The sequence below is a fragment of the Microcebus murinus genome, chromosome 1, assembly GCF_040939455.1.
Source record: "Microcebus murinus isolate Inina chromosome 1, M.murinus_Inina_mat1.0, whole genome shotgun sequence".
Lineage (NCBI taxonomy): Eukaryota > Metazoa > Chordata > Mammalia > Primates > Cheirogaleidae > Microcebus > Microcebus murinus.
This window is the reverse complement of record NC_134104.1, coordinates 14,480,495-14,502,112: the sequence shown is the minus strand read 5'-3', so window position 1 is coordinate 14,502,112 and position 21,618 is coordinate 14,480,495.

Here is a 21,618-nt window from a genome sequence, read left to right as displayed (position 1 = left end):
AACATGGACTAGAAGGAACATAAACAGTAAGAAATAGAGAGAGGCCTTTGCACACCCAAATTACAATGAACAGAAAGCAGACTGAGGAAACTCCTCAATTGGAAATCCCAGCAATTTCTTATGAAAGGGACAAATGAGCCAGCAGGAAGAACCAATAACAAAAAAGGCAGAGCAAAGAGCAGTGATAATGATTCTATGGCAACAGGATTGAATTCTACCAAGAAATTGCCAATGGGCATCCGACTGGATTTTACAATTGCTGTGGACCAGCATTTACTGTGTATGTTGCATTTTCCCTCTTTTGCATGTGTCTATTGGGATATCCTATGCACGTGTCACCCTTGTATGTTGAATATGGGGCAAGGGAGTGGAGGATTTGTCTCTTTAGTTCACAGATACCCATACTAAGAGAAACAGCCCTCAGTGTGGTGTTCCTGAGGAGACCTGGCTAAAAGGATGGGATCCTAAACCTTGAGCCTGGGCCTGATGCTGTAATAGGTGAGAATTTTGAGAATGTTTGAGGTTTTAGGCATGGGTGAGTGTATTTTTCACCTGGGAAGAATGTAAACCAACTTGTTTCTGTTAGCTGTGCATGATAAGATGAAGATAAAGAGAGATGAGTTGCAGGTGGAGATGTTTAATTTTAAGTCAAAATTTAGAGGACAAATAAAAGAATTAGGACTTATGGATTTGAATTTAAAATAAAACTCTTTAAGGAATAAAATAATTGTCTGCCTCTCCAGATGGCAAAGAATTCTAACATAAAGATACAACCTCAGAGCAAAGATGATTTGTAGAACCCCTGCTTCATGCTCACACACTAAAACTGGAAGTGTAGGGGAGTATTGCCTGGTCAAAGAGACCATTGACCTTTGGGAGGGAACTAGTAGATAACTTCTTCTCTTTTCCTTGACCATTACCAAGAACTACCCTGAGATGCAGATGCAGGGTTTAGAATGGCTTTCAGGTGCAACCCCAGCACAGTGTGCATCCAGTCACACTTAGTGACAGTTGTCTCAGTCAACATCTCCTGTTGACACTGCTCTATCGCTTCCTTCATTCTCCTTTCTTATGCCTTACTCCCTTTTCTGAGCTTCGATAACATTACAGCACATCTATTCTCTGCTTCAAGCTTTATTTCCTAATGACCCCAGCTAAGAAGGAGACCATTTGTAGAGAGTTTGGTTGACTGACAGTGGAGACAGTTCATTCCCTCCCACAGTACCACACTGTTCCTCATGTTCTGAACTATAGAAATTTGTGGGCATGCTCCATGGTTCTATCAGGACAGATATTGATTAGTTAGTTATTGCAGAAAAATTGCTTGTGTCTGTTGGTGTTTTGGAGGCATAGGCATCAATCTATAAATCTTTTGGGAGAAGTATAAAGATAAGAGGATTGTTAGAGCTACAGTGACACATACAGTGGAGAAAACTATCAAGTATTCAGGTTCCCTGAAAAACACACTATAAAATAAACAGTAGTGGGCAGTTTTTCAGGGAGCATTCTTGGGATCAACTCTTGTGGAGGGGAAGAGAAGAAAGCAGCATTGAGCAAAGAGAGAAGCTAGCTGTGATACAGTTTGAGCAAAGCCCTCAATAGATGTCCTCAGGAGCTCTGAAGCTAGGATGGCTCTTCAAAGTTGTCAGGAGTCAGGCAAGTGGGGTGGTATTTTGTACCCACTTTGATTGGTCATGGGATGCAGGCTGCCCAGGGGGACCACAGACAAAGCATCTATCTTCACTTAAGGTGATTCTTGAAGAATTCCTGAGAGCTGAAGGCCAGTAGAGCCTAAAGAGGAGTTATAGACAGTCAGCCAGAGAGATTATTTCCCAAATCAGGATACAAAAAAGTACAGGAAGTTCCTATAGAGGGAGGTCTAAAGAATTTATGAGATAATTGTGGGGATTATAATTAAGATGGCAGACGAGAAACACCACCAGACAGAGTGTCTCTGCAGAAAAGACAGATTCTAGCAGAAAATAGAAGAAAGAAGCAAGAAGATGAGCCTACATTGGACGAGTGTCAGAAGGAGGGGTACCTGAGACCATGGGAGACGCCACAGGAGGAGGTTGCAGAGGAGAACTGGAAGGAGAGACCTCTGGAGCAGCCTGGAGACCAGCGGCAAGGGTAGGTGAAGCGGATAACTTTCCCCTCCCTTGCATCTGGACTGCTGGTGGGCTCCCCAGTGGGTGGAGAGATCTGTGGACAACAGCCCAGAGATGGCCACCACCAGTGAGTGGTAAGCCTTTAGTGGATGCAGCACCAGGCTCCCAACTCCCACAGGGCACTCCCCTGTGCATAGACCCGAGCCGCGCGGCAGGCTCCATATTGTCTCATTCTCCCCTCCCCTGACCCTATCCAAGGCTGCTGAGAGAGACAGTATAGCCACCAGCCAGAGGCACCTCCAGGGAATGGGATCTTCCCTTTTGGGGCCCTACAGCTGACTGAGGGGAACTCAGACGGTGAGCTCCCTATCTGCCAGCCCTCCCAGGTGCTGCTGGCACGTTGATCCCAGGGGAATGGGGAAGATCCTGAGGCTAAGAAACATAGATCCAGCCTGGGCTCCCCATGGGTGAATTGGGACTAGAACTCCTCTCCCTGGTGGGGATATAGTTTGAACTCTGGGGCCCAGAGGTCAGACCTGCAGACCCAGGTTTCACATTGCCCAGGGCACAGAAGGGATATATGTGAACAGCCTACTGAGGTGTGTGTGCCTTAAGGGGCAGATCAGCATCCTAGGGAGGCCGTGCACCCAGCCCAGGTGGCATTCCTGTGCAGGGAAACTCCCTGCCGGCATCACAGTCAGGGGAGGCCCAGTGGTGTGAGGTCTGGCCTGCTGGCAGAGGCCCAGGAGTAGCTGTGGAGTTGGGGAGGGTGGAAAGAAGCAAGGCCTGCTTCAGACTGCAGGTCTCAGACAGCCCCACACCACACATAGACTTTCTGACTGGGTAGGGCCATTCCAGTCCCTCCCTGACAGCTTTTCCTGGAAGCAGTGAACAGAACTTTGACCCCTGCTAACGGCATTGGTGGTGCCTGAGGGGAGGCTTACCCAACCCAGCTCTGCCCAGACTGACTTCTAGACTAGCCCTCACTGAGAGAGAGAAAAAGACACACCTGGAAATCCCAGGGCCCCACCCACCACCTGAGGCACTAGAGTGCCTCTCTAGAGGAACAAGAACTGGTCACAGGTCACAAAAACAACAGCGTAGCCTGTCCAAGCAAGTGCCACATACTGACAGGGAGGACATCCTGCACACCCTTTTCATGGTACCTACTGACTCATCATACAGGGAGTGGTCGAATCTCACCCACAGACACCACCTACTGGCTCAGAAACTAAACAAGGTGTGTGAATACCCAAACAAAAACCTAAAGGAAAGAAGCAACAACTGATTGACATGAGAAGAAATCAGCGAAGAAACTCTGGAAATATGAAGAAACAAATGGAAACCACACCCCCAAAGAGGAGCACGAGCCCCTTAGAAATGGACACCAACTAAAATCAGACAACCAAAATGACAGAAGAGGAATTTCGAATGTGGATCATAAGAAAATTCAACGACCTGCAAGAACAACTAGATAACCAACACAAAGAAACCACAAAAAGCCTCCAGGACCTGGAACAAAAAATTCACTAAAGAAATCAATACAATGAAGAAAAGTTTAACTGAACTCCTGGGAAATGAAGAATCAATTCAGGGAACTACAAAATACAGTGGAAAGCCTCAAGAATAGGGTAGATCAAACAGAAGAAAGAATCTCAGAGATTGAAGAAAACACCTTCCAGTTAAATAAATCACTCACAGAGAGAGAGCAGAGAAACAAGAGAAAACAGCAAAGCCTACAAAGGATGTGGGATTATGTGAAAATACCTAATGTGAGGGTCATAGGGTTACCAGAAGGGGAAGAAGAAAACACTCCAGAGTTGGACAAGCTATTCGAGGATATAATAGAGGAAAATTTACAGGCCTTGCTAAAAATCTTGATATACAAGTTCAAAAAGCTCAGAGGACCCCTGGGAGATTCAATGCAAACAGGAAGATGTCATGACATGCAGTCATCAGACTGACCAAAATATCAACTAAAGAGGCATTTCTAAGAGCTATAAGATGAAAGAAGCAAGTAACATACAAGGGAAAGCCAATTCGAATAACAGCAGACTTCTCTAATGAGACTTTACAAGCAAGGAGAGACTGGGGCCCTATTCTCACTCTTCTGAAACAAAACAATGCCCAGCCTAGAATCTTATTCCCTGCAAAACTAAGTTTTGTATATGAAGGAGAAATCAAGACATTCTCAGATAAGCAAAGACTGAGAGAATTCACCAAGACAAGACCAGCCTTCAAGAAGTACTCAAAACAGCGTTACACATGGATCAGCACAATATACACTCACAAATGTTAATCTACTCAGAGCTAAAGATCAAAGCCCAGACACTACAATGGCTCAAGAGAGAAAACAAAGCAGCAAAGTTCAACCCAACATAATGAACAGAAATCTGCCCCACCTATCAGTTATCTCAATAAATGTGAATGGCTTGAACTCCCCACTCAAGAGACATAGGCTGGCTGAATGGATAAAAAAACACAAGCCGATTATATGCTGCCTTCAAGAAACACATCTGACCTGCAAGGATGCAATTAGGTAAGGGGTGGAGAACAATATTTCAAGCAAATGGAAGCCAAAAGAAAGCTGGCATGGCAGTGCTGATTACAGATAACTTAATTTTTAAATCAACAAAAGTAATAAAAGACAAAGAAGGTCATTATATAATAGTGAAGGGTACAGTTCAATAAGAAGACATAACAATTCTGATTATATATGTACCCAACCTAGGTGCACCCAGATTCATAAAACAAAGTCTACTGGATCTAAACAAATGGATAAACAACAACACCATAATAGTTGGAGACTTTAACACCCCACGGACAGCTCCTCCACATAGAAAATCAACAAAGAAATAATGGATTTAAACAGAACCCTAGAATAAATGGGCCTGACTGACACTTACAGGACATTCTACCCCTAAACCACTGCACATATGTTCTTTTCATCAGCTCATGGGTCATTCTCTAAGATTGACCATATCGTAGGACACAAAGCATGTCTCAAACAATTTTAAAAAATAGAAATTATACCATGTATCTTTTCAGACCACAATGGAATAAATGTAGAAATCAATCCTAACAGCAGTCTTCATTTCTACACAAAGTCATGGAAACTAAACAACCTTCTGCTGAATGATCACTTCATAAACAAGGAAATCCGGATGGAAATCAAAAGATTCTTTGAACTAAACGACAAAGGTGACACAAGTTACCAAAACTTGTGGGACACAGCTAAAGCAGTCCTGAGAGTAAAGTTTATTTCCATAAATGCCTATATCCAAAAGTTGAAAAGATCACAATTAGACAACCTAATGAATTGTCTCAAAGAGCTGGAAAATAACAGACCAACCCCAAACCCAGCAGAAGAAGTGAAATCATTAAGATCAAATCAGAACTAAACAAAATTGACAACAGGGAAACTATAAGGAAGATTAATAAAACAAAAAGTTGGTTCTTTGAAAAAATAAACCAAATTGACACACCATTGGCTAGACTAACAAAAAGCAGAAAAGAAAAATCTCTAATAAGCTCCATCAGGAAAATAAAGGAGAAATTACAACTGATGCCATGGAGATATAAGATATAATTTATGAACAGTACAAAAACCTCTATGCACACAAACTGGAAAACGTGGAGGAAATGGACAATTTCTTAGAAACACACAGCCTCCCTTGGCTCAACCAAGAAGAAATAGAATTCCTGAACAGACCAATATCAAGTACTGAAATTGAAACAGCAATAAAAAACCTTCCTAAAAAGATAAGTCCTGGATCAGATGGTCTCACACGTGAATTTTACCACACCTACAAAGAAGAACTGGTGTCCATCCTGCAGAAATTATTCCACAACATTGAGAAGGATTGAATTCTCCCCAACACATTTTATGAAGCAAACATAACCCTGATACCCAAACCAGAAAAGGATGCAACAAAAAAAGAAAACTACAGACCAATATCCCTTATGAATATAGATGCCAACATTCTCAACAAAATCCTAGCCAATCGAATCCAGGTGCTTGTCAAGAAAATAATTCATCACAACCAAGTGGGCTTCATCCCAGGGATGCAGGGATGGTTCAACATATTCAAATCTATAAATGTAATTCACCATATAAACAGAAGCAAAAACAAAGACCATATGATCCTCTCAATAGACGCAGAGAAAGCATTTGACAAAATTCAACACCCTTTTATGATAAGAACATTAAAAAAAATAGGCATAGATAGGGCTTACCTAAAAATAATACAAGCCATATATGACAAACCCACAGCCAATGTCATATTGAATGGGGAAAAATTGAAAGCATTGCCACTTAGAACTGGAATAAGACAAGGTTGCCCACTATCTCCATTTCTATTCAACATAGTGCTGGAAGTCCTCGCTACAGCAATCAGGCAGTGGAATCAGGAGAGTGGAATTAAGGGAATCCAAATGGGAGCAGAAGAGATCAAACTCTCACTCTTCGCTGATGACATGATATTACACCTAGAAAACCCCAAGGATTCAACCATGAGACTCCTTGATCTGATAAATGAATTTGGTAAAGTCTCAGGATACAAAATCAATACATAGAAATTAGAGGTATTCATACACATCAACAACAGTAAAAGTGAGGAGCAAATTAAATACTCAATTCCTTTCAAAATAGCAACAAAGAAAATAAAGTACCTTGGAATATATTTAACTAAGGAGGTAAAAGAACTCTACAGGGAGAACTATGAAACACTGAAGAAGGATGTAAACAGCAGAAGGACGTAAACAGATAGAAGAATATACGATGCTCATGTGTTGGCAGAATCAACATTGTTAAAATATTTATATTACCCAAAGTGATCTACAGAGTCAATGCAATCCCTATTAAAATACCATCATCATTTTTCACAGATATAGAGAAAATAACTTTATGCTTCGTATGGAACCAGAGAAGACCCTGTATAGCAAAATCAATCCTAGGCAATAAAAACAAAATAGAAGGTATCAATTTACCAGATTTCAAACTATACTACAAGGCTATGGTAATTAAAATAGCTTGGCACTGGCACAAGAAGAGGGCCATTGACCAGTGGAACAGAACAGAGAACCCAGATATAAAACCATCCTCATATAGCCAACTAATCTTCAACAAAGCAGACAAAAACATACACTGGGGAAAAGAATCCTTATTCAATAAATGATACTGGGAAAACTGGATAGCCACATGTAGAAGACTGAAACAAGACCCATACCTTTTAGCTCTCACAAAAATCAACTCATGCTGGGTAACAGACTTGAACCTTAGGTGTGAAACTATTAGAATTCTAGAGGAAAACATTGGAAATACTCTTCTAGACATTGGCCGAGGCAAAGAATTTATGAGGAAGACCCCAAAGGCAATCACAGCAGCAACAAAAATAAATAAATGGGACCTGATCAAATTAAAAACCTTCTGCACAGCCAAATAAACTGTCAAGAGAGCAAACAGACAACCCACAGAATGGGAGAAAATTTTTGCAAGCTACACAAAGGGCTGATAACTAGGATCTATTTAGAACTCAGGAAAATCAGGAAGAAAAAAAATCAAACAACCCTATCAAAAATGAGCAAAAGACATGAACAGAAGCTTCTCAAAAGAAGACAGAATAATGGCCAACGAACATATGAAAAAATGCTCAACATCTCTAATCATCAGGGAAATGCAAATCAAAACCACAATGAGATATCACTTAACTCCAGTGACAATGGCCTTTATCAAAAAGTCCCCAAACAACAAATGCTGACATGGATGCGGAGAGAGAGGAACACTCCTACACTGCTGGTGGGACTGCCAACTAGTTCAACCTCTGTGGAAAGCAATATGGAGATACCTCAAAGCAATACAAGTAGATCTCTACAATTTGATCCAGCAATTCCACTACTGTGCATCTACCCAAAAGATCAAAAGTCACTTTATGAAAAAGACACCTGCACTCGAATGTTTATAGCAGCACAATTCACAATTGCAAAGCTATGGAAACAACCCAAGTGCCCATCAATTCATGAGTGGATTAATAAAATGTGGTATATGTATACCATGGAATACTACTCAGCTTTAAGAAACAATGGTGATGTAGCGCCTCTTGTATATTCTTGGATACAGCTAGAACCCATTCTACTAAGTGAAGTAACTAAAGAATGGAAAAACCAGCACCACATGTACTCACCAGTAAATTGGTATTAACGGATCAACACCTAAGTGGACATATAGGAGTAACATTTATTGGGTGTCGGGAGGGTGGGAGGGGGGAGGAGGAGATGGGTATATACAACCACAACGAGTAAGATGTGCAACATTTGGGGGATGGACATGCTTGAAGCTCTTACTCGAGGTGGGAGAGGGGCATAGGCAATATATGTAACTTTAACATTTGTATCTCCATAATACGCCAAAAAAATGAAAAAAGGAAAAAAAAAACTTATGAAAATTTCCTCCTGGAAAAAGTCAGTCTTTGGGCATCTGTTTACAAGTGAACACCCGTGTCTTATAAGAGCAGCTCCTGTCAAGAAAGACTTTTGGCCCCTTATCTGTCTATTGCTGCCTCTCTCTTGTGTATTGCACTTGGGGTCTCCAGAAGCAGCATGGTGAATGGGGAAGAAATGAGACAGCACGGCAGTCACAGGATAGGACTGTCGCTGGGCAGAATCTGGAGCCCCAGCTGGGGAAGGGGTAAAGTTCTAATTGGATAAGAGACAAATGTTGCTTTAGATTGGGCTGCATGTGAAAATGAGTTGTTCTAATACCCATACATCACCTGAACAACTCTGGGACCTGCCTAAGTTATCATTCAGCGGTAGGAAACAGAACAAATAGCACTTTTTCATTTAGTGGTAAGAAAGAATAGAGTCAGTTTGTGCTTCTACTCTATTGAATACAGTATTATCGAAGTCAGTTCTACTTACATGACTGAACTGAATCTTCACAAAACTCTGTGGACTAGTTACAAATGTTCTTATCTGATAGATAACAGACAAATTTGGGGAGCCTCTGAAATGGGCCTTACTCTTTATGTGTGTTCCTTCACATAGTTGTCCCAGCCCTAAGAGCTGGTTTTTAAAAGGGAAAGGAGAACCGCAGTTCAAGTGACTTGTTTAGGTCCCATAACTAGTGAATGTGAGAGTGAACAATTCAACTCCCCAAGCTTTGTTCTTCCCTCTGTGGTTGGCTTCTCCCTCCAGGATGTGAAGGCTGGCCCTTACCTCTGAAATTATTTGTTCTGAACATCTCCCAGGGAACTGACTGAAGTCCCATAATACATTTTGCAGATAAGGGAGGTGAGACTTGAAGAGGTTAGGTGCCAGTTTCAAAGTCATACTAGTTACCATGTGCTCATAGGACTGTATGTAAACCTCTCCAGCAAGGTCTATATAACAGTTTTCTGAGGGAGCATTTATGAGGTTTACAATTTCATTTGACACTGTGCTCCAGTGATTTGGCCAGCAACAAAGTCAAATATGTTTTCATTTCAGGTTTTCAGTGCAGCTTTGGGGCATTTCCTCTCATTTTGTGGCTTTGTGATGTCAGTGAGTATAATGGTAATGTGCTTTAACTTTATATGTCCTGCCTTGATGGTCAGGCATGCTAATCATTCATTCATTCTTCATGCATTTATTTATTCAAGTTTGTTGCGAAGTACACTGTAAAATTTTTAAAAGTTACAAAAGACTATATGTGTCCCAACCTGGACAGTGTGGCCACTCTTTTCCTCTATGTTCCTCTGTCTGCTGATGACCAGTCAAAGGGTTTGTCCTACAAAGAGATGACTGTGATGTTCCATACAGTTCTTGCTATAATGGCAGTCATGGTTCCACAAGGAATAATTCACATTTTGCTTACGAGGTTTAGAACTACTTTGGCTACTGAGTGCCTCTGCTCATGAGAGATGGGGGAAGGTTTGTTGTTGGAGGGATAAATGCACAGGGAGACATTTTAGAAGCTGGCAATTTTCCCCAACAACTCCCTTTCCCTTTCTAGATAATACAAATTCTCCCATATAAATTAGAGATCTAATCAAAATGGTGTGCTCCACTCAACTGGGATGGACTTAATTGGGAAATTCGCTTAATCAGGACATCTCCCAGGGAACTGATTTCAGCCCTATGATACCTAATGGCTATGATCGCAGCTTTAAAGGGGGTGGTAATTCTCCTTAACTGAGACACTTTTAGGTAATCCAGTGTTGCTTGAGACTAGGTATGTGTGAGTGTGTATGTGCTTGTGGCTTCCCTGATTTCATTTTCTTCTATGGCAGGATCGATTCACACAACAGCATACATCAGCTCAGTGGTGCCCCTGGTACACAATCCCATTCGCAGGACAAGCGGCTTAGGCCCTTTGGGAAAGGACTGCCATGCTCCTTTCCAGTACCTAGGAACAGGTACTTCAGCTAATTTCAGAATGCAATTGAAGCTGAGTTAGCACTTCCTTTGTAATGGGTTTCAGAGGAGTTTATTCAGGCAGCAAAGGCATCTCCTTTCTGCTCTTTGCTCTTTGATTCTTGCTCCTTCCTGGCTCCTTCATGGCCTTCCTGCTGGGACCTTATACTAAATCCTTTAGGCTGACCTAAATTCTGCAGGGTTGAGCAGCATTTGAGAAGAATCAATTGCAGGGCAATGGTAAAAATATCAAATTCTTTTATTGAGACATACATCTAAATGAGAGATGGAAAATCAGAGTGTGGAAACTGGGGATGGTTGTTGTTATCAACATTGATTGTGCTTTTATTTAACCTTTTTTTATCCTTTTAGGAACTGGGCATGCAATCGATCACAGTCCTCATTTCATGTTATGCTATTACTATTGGTCTATGCATGCCACTATCTAAATTTATTCATTTAGTCACATATTTATCAATTTATCTTTATGCCATACCCACTGTTATTCTTCTCTTCTTTCTCCCCTTATTGGTTAACATTCTATCATGTTTTATGTGTAACCTTTTATTGTATGTCTTCCTGAAAAAAAATGTGTATTGTTTTATGTGCAGGTATTTTTAAGAAACAAGATAGTTTATTTTTCTCTTATATAAAAAAAGTCCAAATGTGGCCTGGTGACTCCATCATGTCATCATCAGGATGTGTGCTACCACCTCCAGCCCTTCAACTTCTTAAAGTTCAAGACAGCAGCTTAAACCCCAGGCTTCACATTTGCATTCCAAATAGCATGAAGGAGAAACAGGAAAGAACAGGCTGGTATGCATTTATTTTTAAATTAATATACACAATATTGTTTCTCACTTTTCTTGCTAAGCACTATGTATTTAAGATCCATCCATGATGCTAAATATATATGTAATTTGCTGGCTTTAATTGCTTTATAATACTCCATGTTCATCCACCACCTTTTACCTATTATTTTAGTTGAGGTAATAGTAGACATGTAGTTGGTAAAAATTTTTAAATTTCAGAGGCTTGTCAAACCATCAGATTAGTTAATTAATTTGAAACTAAATTAATAGTGCAGAACATGGAGTTCCCTTCCAAGCTGTAATTTAGGGACCCAGGCTCCTTCCATCTTGTGGTTCCACAGTCTGCATCACAGGGATTCCAAGGCTGTTCCAGGACTTATCTCCATTCCAGACAGCTGGCAGGAGGAAGGAGCAGGAGCAGGGAAATTCATTCATTCACACTGGGGAGTTTTTTTTTTTTTTTTTTTTTAGCCAGATCTGTGATCAACTGCATTCCAGCCAAATGTTCCCTTTCCTGGAATCCAGATTTACACCTAATCTCAAGGGAATGCTGAGAAATGTGCTTTTTTGTGTATTTTGAAGGAAGAGAAAAAAGGCTGGTGATGAACCAACAGTTTCTTGCACACATATGTCCTTTCTTAGGAACTGACAGCCAGATTGCCTCCAGTTCCCCCATCAACAATAATGCTGCAGTGAACATCCCCTTTCTTGTACTCTGTAGACCCACATGATGATGGCTTTAGTTTATAAGCCCAGGGATGGAATTGCTGGGTCATAAGATATGCACAGACTCATTTTGACCAAGTAGTGTTAGTTGCACTCTAGACTGACAGCAGCAGTCTGCTCTTACTGTCAACGCATGAGGATACCTCTATCCCTATGCTTCATGCTTCAGCTTTCCTTTTTGATAGACTAAAATGTAAAAAGAAATAATCTTTGTTGTTATATTTTTCCTAATAGCTATTGATTTGGAACATCTCTTCACAATCTTGTTAATACTTAGGTTTTCACTTCTTTAACCTGCCTAGCAATATTCTTTGCTCATTTTTTCACTGCGGTTCTTTTCCTTTCCTCGATTTGAAGAATATTGTTGAAATGGAATTTAACTATTTATGCTCTTTTAAACAATGCTTATTAAAATCTCTTCCTGATCCATGGGTCACACCTTTCCCATGGAGAGTTTATTCTTGAAGAGTTATTGGGTAGGGAGTCACTTTTATTTTCTCCATATAATAAATCACTTTTCACCACATCATCTATTTTTTTGTTGTTTTTTAATTTTTAAAAAAAACTGGCAGATAATATTGTATGTATTTATTGTGTACAACATGATGTTTTGAAATGACATACATTGTATATACAATGTATATAACATGTGGAATGCCTAAGTTTAGCTAATTAACATATGCATTACCTCACAAAATTACTAATATCATTTTTGTGGTGAGAACATTTATGACCATGCCATCTATTGAAAAATCTGTCCTTTTCTCATAAACTATGGTTCCAGCCTTATCATGTATTAACTTACTATATATATGTACCTTTGAGCTCTATTCTTCCCTATTGGTCAATTTCTCTGGGTTTTTTTCCTTTCTGTGGCTCTGAGGTATGTCAATAGCAGGTACATTAGTTTTCCTCTTTCTTTTCTTTTAAGGTTGGTGATATGGTTTGCGTGGTTTGCCCCCACCAAAACTCATGTTGAGGCTTGGTCCTCAATGTGGCAGTGTTGGGAGGTGGGGCCTAGTGGGCCGTATTTAAATCATGGGGGTGGATCACTCATGAATAGATTAATGCCATCTCTCAGGAGTGAGTTCTCCTTTTGGCTCTTGCAGGAATGGATTGGTTCTGAGAGAGCTGGTTAGTCATAGAGTGAGGCTGCTCCTTGTGTTGGGTCCCTTGCACATGCCTGCTTGCCTTTCCACTTGATGCAGCTCGTATCCCTCCCCAGAAGCCAATGCCAGATGCCAGCGCCATGCCCTTGGACATTCCAGCCACCAGAATTGTGAGCCGAATAAACCTCTTTTATTTACAAATTACTCAGTCTCAAATATTCTGTTATAGTAACACTGAATAGGTCAAGATGGTTGGTTTAACTTGGGCTTTTATGCTATAATTACTAGAGTATATTGATCCTGTTCTTCAAAGAAATCCCCCTATGATTTTGATTGGGTGGCTATCAGATTTGTAGATTAACTTGGAGGCCATTACATCATTTTGGTATTGTCAGTCCACCCTGGAGCCCAGACTGTTTATTTTGTCAACTCACTTTCTATGTCTTTAGTTAACATTTTAAAATGTAACTACTGTGTTTTTGTGAATTTTTGGTTAACTTGGTTTTAAGAGACTTTACAATTTTTACTGTTACTATAAATAAGATCCTGCTTATTATATAGTCTTAGTAGTTGTTGCTGGTATACAGCAATGCTATTGATTTTTGTAGTTTGATTGGCTACATATCTGGTAGCTATGACAAACTCTTATTAGTTTTAATAGTTAGGCTGCTGAGGCTGTTGGTTTTGCTAGGCAGATGATTATAAAATCTACAAATAATAACATTTATCTTTCTCCATGATCCTCATACTCACTTTCTTTTTTCCAAATAAATTTCTGCTCTCTAGTACTAGATTAAATAGTAGCTCTATTAGTGAACATCCTTGTTTTTTTCTGCTTACAGGAAATACAGCTAAAGTTTCTCATAAGCATAATGTTTAACCTTTACTATGTTAGAGTTTCTTTCTATTTTTATCACATAAGAGTCTTTCAGAATATCATAATAGAATTTTATTCAGTGCTTTTATTTTGCTTGAGATAACAGTAGATCTTTTTTCTTGAGTCTACATAGTGTTATACCTGTCTATTTTACATTTAAAAATCCCTTGCATTCCTAAGATAAGCAAAGCTTGTTCATGATATAATATAACCCTTGAGGTAACGCAAATGTTGCTACTGGATGCAAGGCCAGTGAAAATCAGGCCTATGAAAGAAGGCCCTTAGTTAATTTGCTTTATCCTCCATCTCTCTCCATAAAAAGTTACGTTTTTCTATCTAGGCACTTACATAAACTTCTTTTGCCATGTTTTTTGAAGCCCCAGGATTCCATTATTTTTACTTTATTTTTCCACTCTTAAATATTGGAAGTTTTGGAAATTTAGAGAAGTAGGAAGAGAAAATAAAATCACTTAATCTAATGTTATGGAAAGACAACCCTATTAACATTTTAACTCAGCTAGGTAAAGCAATGAGATGCTTTTCTAGAAGAACTACATTCACTTACAAGGGGGACTGAATAGGGAAAAAAAAGCCAGAGCCCAACACTGGCTACACTAATGGACCCTCTGCTGTCAGTGCTGCCCAAAAGGGACTGTTTGCTGAAGTGCTACAAAAGCCACGGATATTACTTTTGTATCTATTGCATGACAGAAGCATTGAATAGTACTTCCAGTTATGGTGCCAAGTGGCTAAAGAGGATTTGGGCTCATCTTCAAGTCATATATCTCTCAATTACATTAGTAGGGAATAAAAAAGACATGGACCAGCTGGTAAGGCTCTCAAATGGGCATTGAAGCCTGGCCCAGAATATTTTGAACTATCTGCTAAAGAGGCAGAACATTATAAAGTCCTTTCTGCTGTTTGGCAAAGTGGTTCAACCAGCTCTATTAAAACATGTTGGACATCTTTCATTCCTTGGTGTTCTGTTAAGAATGGGCAATAATTCCCTGGGTCGAAATGTGGCTTACATCATTTTATTATGGATAATTTTGCATGTGGTCTTAGTTTTAATTGGATTTCACAGAGATCGTGCTGGTTGTTCTCTATAACCCCTGCTGATCCATTCTGTGTACTTCCCTGCCTTGCTCTGGCTGACCTCTCAGACTATTGCACTCACTCAGGTTCCCTGGCCCTGTGGGGCACATTCATCCAGTGTGAAGCCTCGTTGCATAATACTCCACAGTAATCCCACTCCCCTTCTCACAGTGGTGTAAATAGAGGCTGTGTTCCCCGACTATAGCCACAACTCCTATTGAGTGGTTTCTATTCTACAGCTAAAGTCTTCACTGGTTTCTGGTAATATCATTTGTTGCAGCTGCTTCTTCTGGCTTATGGATATTAATGCCAGCCCTATTGGTTTTCCTCAACCTTACCTTCACCTCTGTAAGCAGTCTTTTCAATAACAGTCTTTCATTAATTCTTCAGTGTGTCTTTTGTTTCATGCCAGGACCCTGGCTGAGAAATTTGCCCAAACTATCAGCCATGTCCCACATACTGGTGTATTTTGGGGCTTTGGTTATGTTTTAAGTATAGGACATGATCTTCCTGCTCATTAGAGCCAGGTTACAGCTCACTTGGCTTTGATCTACCCCAGAAAGAAGTATTGCAATTTAAAGATGGCAATGAACATGAGAAGTGTCTGTGACAACTTGGAGGAGCACCAATTTGTGGTTCTGGAGGTGTGCATGTCCACTGGCCACCAAATGCTACAGTTTAAATGTGAACTACACATGTCAACCTCACAGATACCCACTGTGTTTCTCTATGATTTTATTCTGAAACCAGCTAGAGACTCCCTAGTGGGGTTTCTTTCCCTTCATCTTAACTTCAGACTTAATAATAATCATCATAATAATAATACTTGTGTCAGGCATGACATATGTACTATTAATAGTTTCATGGTGACATAGGAAACTGAGGTCCAGAGCAAAGTAAAGTGACTTACTCAAGCTCACATACATAGTAAGCTGCTAGCAGAAACACCCCAGTTTTACCTAACTGCAAGTTTTGAGCCTTGAGAATAGTTTCTTTTCTTTCTACTTCTAGAATTCCCTTTATTGATTTTGCTTCACTCTTTTTTCTCTCTCCCAAAACAAATTATAACATCAGGGACTCCACGTGAGTTAAAGTAGATTTCAGAAGACTTATTGTATTTCACTTTGATGATATTCTAGCTTCGGATGGTATTTATTACATTCGGATCCACATAAATCCTAAGATAGAAGAAAATATTATGTTAGATATTCTCTGTTTGCACCTCCACAAATATTTTCCAATTTGTTCCAGGAGAATGACCATTAGAGTCAGAATCACTGGACTCTCTTGGCCAGTAGTCAAACATGGGTTCTGGTTGGGTTGAGCCAACATGAGTCATGACAAGAGATCAGAGCTTTGAAAAAGAGTGAAATCCATGTTCTACTGACTCCATCCTCACCTGGACCTCATGTTCATCATGAGCACATTTCTCTACTTGAGGATGCGATTCCTGTTGGATGGCCCTCTCCTAAGGAAGCCTGAGGATTCTAGTATTTTCTCTTTCACTTCACTCCTTCAACCTTAGGGTTGGCAACAGTTCCCCATAGTTGCTACCCTTGGCATTACTTACTACTCAAGAAATAAGCCTTCATAAAGCTGCCTTCATTGCCCAAAGTGACTGTGACACTGGGTTCTTATGATGACCCTTAGGTGAGAAAATTTTATAATTTGCCTAAGGGTAAAAAAAATGAATAAATGAAAGAATAAAATCTAGATTCAAGAATCATTTTTGGCTCTTGAAAGGAAAGCTGGAGGGGGTCTAACAAACCTTCAAGAAAAAAATCTCATTGAGAGAAATAAAGCCAAAAATCCCACCCGAGAACGAACAACCTTTCTGTGGTGTCTCAGCCAGCTTCAGAAACACCTTCTGTCCAGATCATTAAAAGACTCAGAGAGCCACCAGATTAAGCTGAGCCAATGATGGATATCTTTTAGATAGTTACCTATAAAATTGACACAAAATCTTACCTGTAGGACAACAGAGTTTTAATGCTATTTTGATCATAAATTGATCTCCCCTGTTCTCACTAAACTCTCTAGTGTTCTAGTTATACTCTCAGTAAAAATAATCTAAATTTATCTAAATTTATCTTTGACTTAGCAAAATTACCACCATGTTGTGATTCATAGATGCATAAATAATTTTAACTATAAAAGTAATGTGATTTGTATTGAAGATTTTAGGGCATAGCTTGAGAGTGAAAACCCCATTGTCTTATGGCTGCACTCTTGTCCTTGGAACACATGTGAGGCAGAAAATGCCATTGTGGCTTCTACTGCTGCTGTGATTAAAAGTAATAATGTATCATTTGAAAGATCTGAAGTGAAGAATAATGCTGTCTTAAAAGTGATGGTTTGAGAGAAGATACTCAGATGAGCTCCAGCTGTTTCCAGCTGATTAAGCTGTTCATCCTGTGCACATAACAAAACTGCAGCCTCCCACTTCACCTGCTCAGATGGGCATGGTGTGACCTCAGCTAGCCTCCTGCATAAGTATCCAATGGAGGAATAAAAACGATAGTCCTTCCAGCCTGAAGGACTCCCATGCTCTCAGACAGATTTACGTGGAGCCCCTTTCATGTGATTGGTGATGGTGGTCTGGAGCACATCATTCCTGCCTACATAGGGAAGAGGCACCAGTATCCAGCAGGTGGATAATCTGGAAAGCCTCTCATGCTTTGCGCTTGGTAGACTTATGCTTTCATGGGTTGGGGAGTAGGAAAGGGTAGTGAACACATGGCTTCAAAGATGGTAGACCCGAAAAGGGTATCTGATTGTGTGTTTTGTGGCACTTTTTAGAAAGTAGGGTACTTGATACTACCTAGCAATAAAAATGGCTGGGTGTTTGGTATATCTCACAGCCCATCTTTCTACTTCAAAGAAGCACAATATCTAAACCATCTCAGACAAATTAGAACCCCTGGAATCCTTTCAAAGAGCTAGCATTGGTATCCTTTGATAATTGATGTTAGAATTTTATCATTGTTATCAGGAGTGTCCACCTCAATTATAATCTGTCTCCTTCAGGTTACAACATAAGCCTCTTCTCAGTGGAGGAATAAAACTACCCATCCCTACATCCCAGCCTGTCAATCGTATAAATGTGGAGCTAGCTGCTTTTGAACTGATTCTGGGAGCCCACCCTGCCTCCATTCCTCCAAAACCTTCCTTCCTTTAATCTTTTAGTTTATTAGTCCTAAATTTTTGAGTAAATGCATTTCATGAGTGTGTAGCTACTATCTTTGTTGTGCTAACATGTTCTATAATTTTAGGATCCGGGTTAGATTGTGTCTTTTATTTCATGAATGACTTCTGAGATTTCCAAAGTCAAATACAAACACTTTCACCTGAAAAGACTCTCCTCAGACATGGATCCTTGCTTGAAAGATCTAATGTGCTTTGTGAGTTTCTGGGAACTTGCAAGGGGTTGTTATTTATTTGTAGAGAAAAATAAGATTTGTAAATATAAAGAGGGAGGTAGAGAGGGAAAATACAAATCCAAGTTCTCTTCAGGAGAGTTTCAGAATAGAAGAGGAGATGGGGAAAATTTTATATTTTGGCGGAGGGGCAGGGGATGGTACTCTAATGACCTTGTTTGGATTCATTTACTTATTTAACAGGTATAACACCCTGCACTGTGTGAGCCTATCACTGGGAGTTGTGGTGGAGAGGCTGGTTTAGACGTGAAAGAAATTGCTCATACAAGTTACCAGCATGAGCCACATAACTTTAGGATCAAACTGTCTGTGGTCAAACAAGTTCATTGGAAAGAGATGGGAAGAAATAAAGAAAAGTTTCATATAATCAGTGGCATTTGACCTTAAATCTTTGAGTCAAGTTTGGATATGGAGAGATTGAGGTAAGACGAGAGAGTAGGAGAGAAAAAGGTCCTACATAAATGGAAAAATATGAGCCAGGAACATGTGTAGATACTGGTTGGCTCTGCTTTGATGAAATTAACCTGGTATGTGGCCTCTAAAAGCCTTATTTTCAGGAGGAAGTTAGAAAGAAATCATCCAGGAAATGTGTATGATGAGATCATTAAGCATTTCAGTGAAAGATACCCTTGCAATTAATTTCCTTTGCAACATGCATGCTTATGAATCGTTAGATTTGTTGGGATGTTGTGAAAAGGTCAAAACTAATTATATATTTGTTATGATTAGCTGAAAATTCTAGCTGTCATTTGTTCTCTTGGTTCCCTTGAGACAATGTAGACTCAATTCTGTCCGTACATTGAAGTTCTGAGTGTCATTTCCTTAAAGTTTTAATGAAAATGTTTCTTTCATCACTGTAATTTGGTTTATTATCCTTAAATGCTACCAAATTGCTTTTAAATCTTGGCATGGCTTTATTAAAAATGGTCTCATTTTAATTTGCTTTTCTGGGTACAAAATTTTTCATGAAGATAAGTAAAAGTAGCCTGTCTCTTTAGAGATGTTCTGGAAGCAGCTTAATGACAGATCCACAAGTACTGAAGACATTATGAATGCATTAAAATTTTTCTCTGATGTCAGATACTTGAAAATTTTTATCTTATGTGTGTGAGTGTGCTTTCTTTTCCCGAACTTGCTCTACTAGTTTCTTCCTGGAGAATTTACCAGTATGTGTTCCTGTTGGCAGATGGAGATGCAAATCTGAGGAAAATTCAGTGGCATTCACAGTTTTGGTCTATAAAACATCAAGTGTCTCAGCAGAATTTCACCTTTGAAATTCGACCTATTCAATTCTAATATTCTCAAAGGCAAAGTCTGTCTTTTCCTCAAAATCTGTGGCAGGTGTCTATGAGGCATGCACCCAAGACGTCTATTTATTTTTCAGTAAGTCTTTGTTTATTAAACCAACATAGGCATGCAGCTGAACAACTTATGTAGAGCGATTGGAATATAAACTTCTCCCTAGAAGTTTATAATGAGCTGGCAGCTTACAATGTAATGTCCTATAGTGTCCTATGAGACTGCTGGAAACACAATAAAGCCTGAGTCTCACAGGAAATAGCACATCATGGCATCCATATGTTTTAAGTATGACTTGCATGGCTTGCTTTAGGAATGAGAAGCATTCAAAGAGTAATTTCAAACCAGTGATATAACTAGTCTGCAGACTAGTTAGTGGAGAATTCATTTTATTAAATATTAAAGGTTAGAAACGATATTTTCCTATTTAAGTGCCTTGGCAATGCTTAACTATTGCATGCAGGAAACCTCAGTAGCCATCTCTTCATCTATTCTATTAAATGATGGTGGGAGATGACTATTTACCCCATGGATAGTTCTTTAAAAATCGAATCAAAATTTTGCATTAAAACAAAAAGATAAGGTTTTAAAGCACCTTGGTTAAGAGTCCATGTTCTGGACTCTGACAGATTGAAGTTAGAATCTCAATTCTTTAACCACTAGGCAGCCCGACGTCAGGATAGCTACTAAACTCTTTTCTTGTGGTTTCCTTTTCTTTAGTGCAGATGATAATGCAGAGTGCCAACCTCATAAGTTGAAGCTCAGAGGATGTTTGAGATATGTTTGCCCAGGATTGACCCTAGGTTTGGTCAATGGTACTTGATCTCTAAGAGTTAGGAGGGAGCAGGGTGTGGCTGTGATAACATGGGAGGGGTAGTGCTGCACCATTTGCCAATTTATAGGTAAGGGACCTTGGGTAAGCTATCTAACCTCTCTGGACCTCAGATTTAAAAAAAATAATATTTACCTTAGGGTTGCTATGGATATCATATAAGCAAATGTTGTCAAGTACACACGAAGCACCTGGATTTAGCACATTCTTGTTAAAGGGTAACTGAAATTATAATTGCTAATATTATCTGACGATGTGACCTGATGATTTAATGAGAGCAGAGCTCAGATGAGACACTAAGGGAATGAGATTATTTATGCATCTATCCATGTATCTATTTATCTATTTTTCTTTCTTTCAATATATAGAAGATATCTGTATCTATATGTAATCTATTTCTCATAATGTCCAAATGAAATGTCAAGGTCAGTCTAACTTTCCTGGGTCACTCTGGATCACTTTGATGGAGGGTGGGGATCCCTTGACTTCCACTGGCTCCTTTGGGTGGGGCTCCTATTTTATCATCAGTAGAGGTTTCAACTGTATTAGCAGAACTCTGTGGTTGCCAAATAGAGAAAGCTAGAGGACCAATGCGTAAAATATCCTGTGATTTATTGACCCAAACAGAACACTTTTGTGAGGGAAAGGGCGTGCTTCATCTATAGCACTTTATGATTTCAGGCTTAGTGAAGAACCGTTCAGGGCAAAGCAGGCTTGTCAGGTCACTCTGCCAATGAAGAGAAAGGGATGGGCAAAGAGGAAAAGGAGGGAAGAAGCATTTGATTGTAAACAAACAAACCAAACAAAAAAATACATGCTCGCAAGTCCATTTCGGAGTCTCTGCTAACTGAGTAGGCTGTCTAAAATTGAAGAAACTTTTCTAACTGGACATTTTGTGGGCAAAGCTTAAGAGCAGGTATCTCTGATGCACC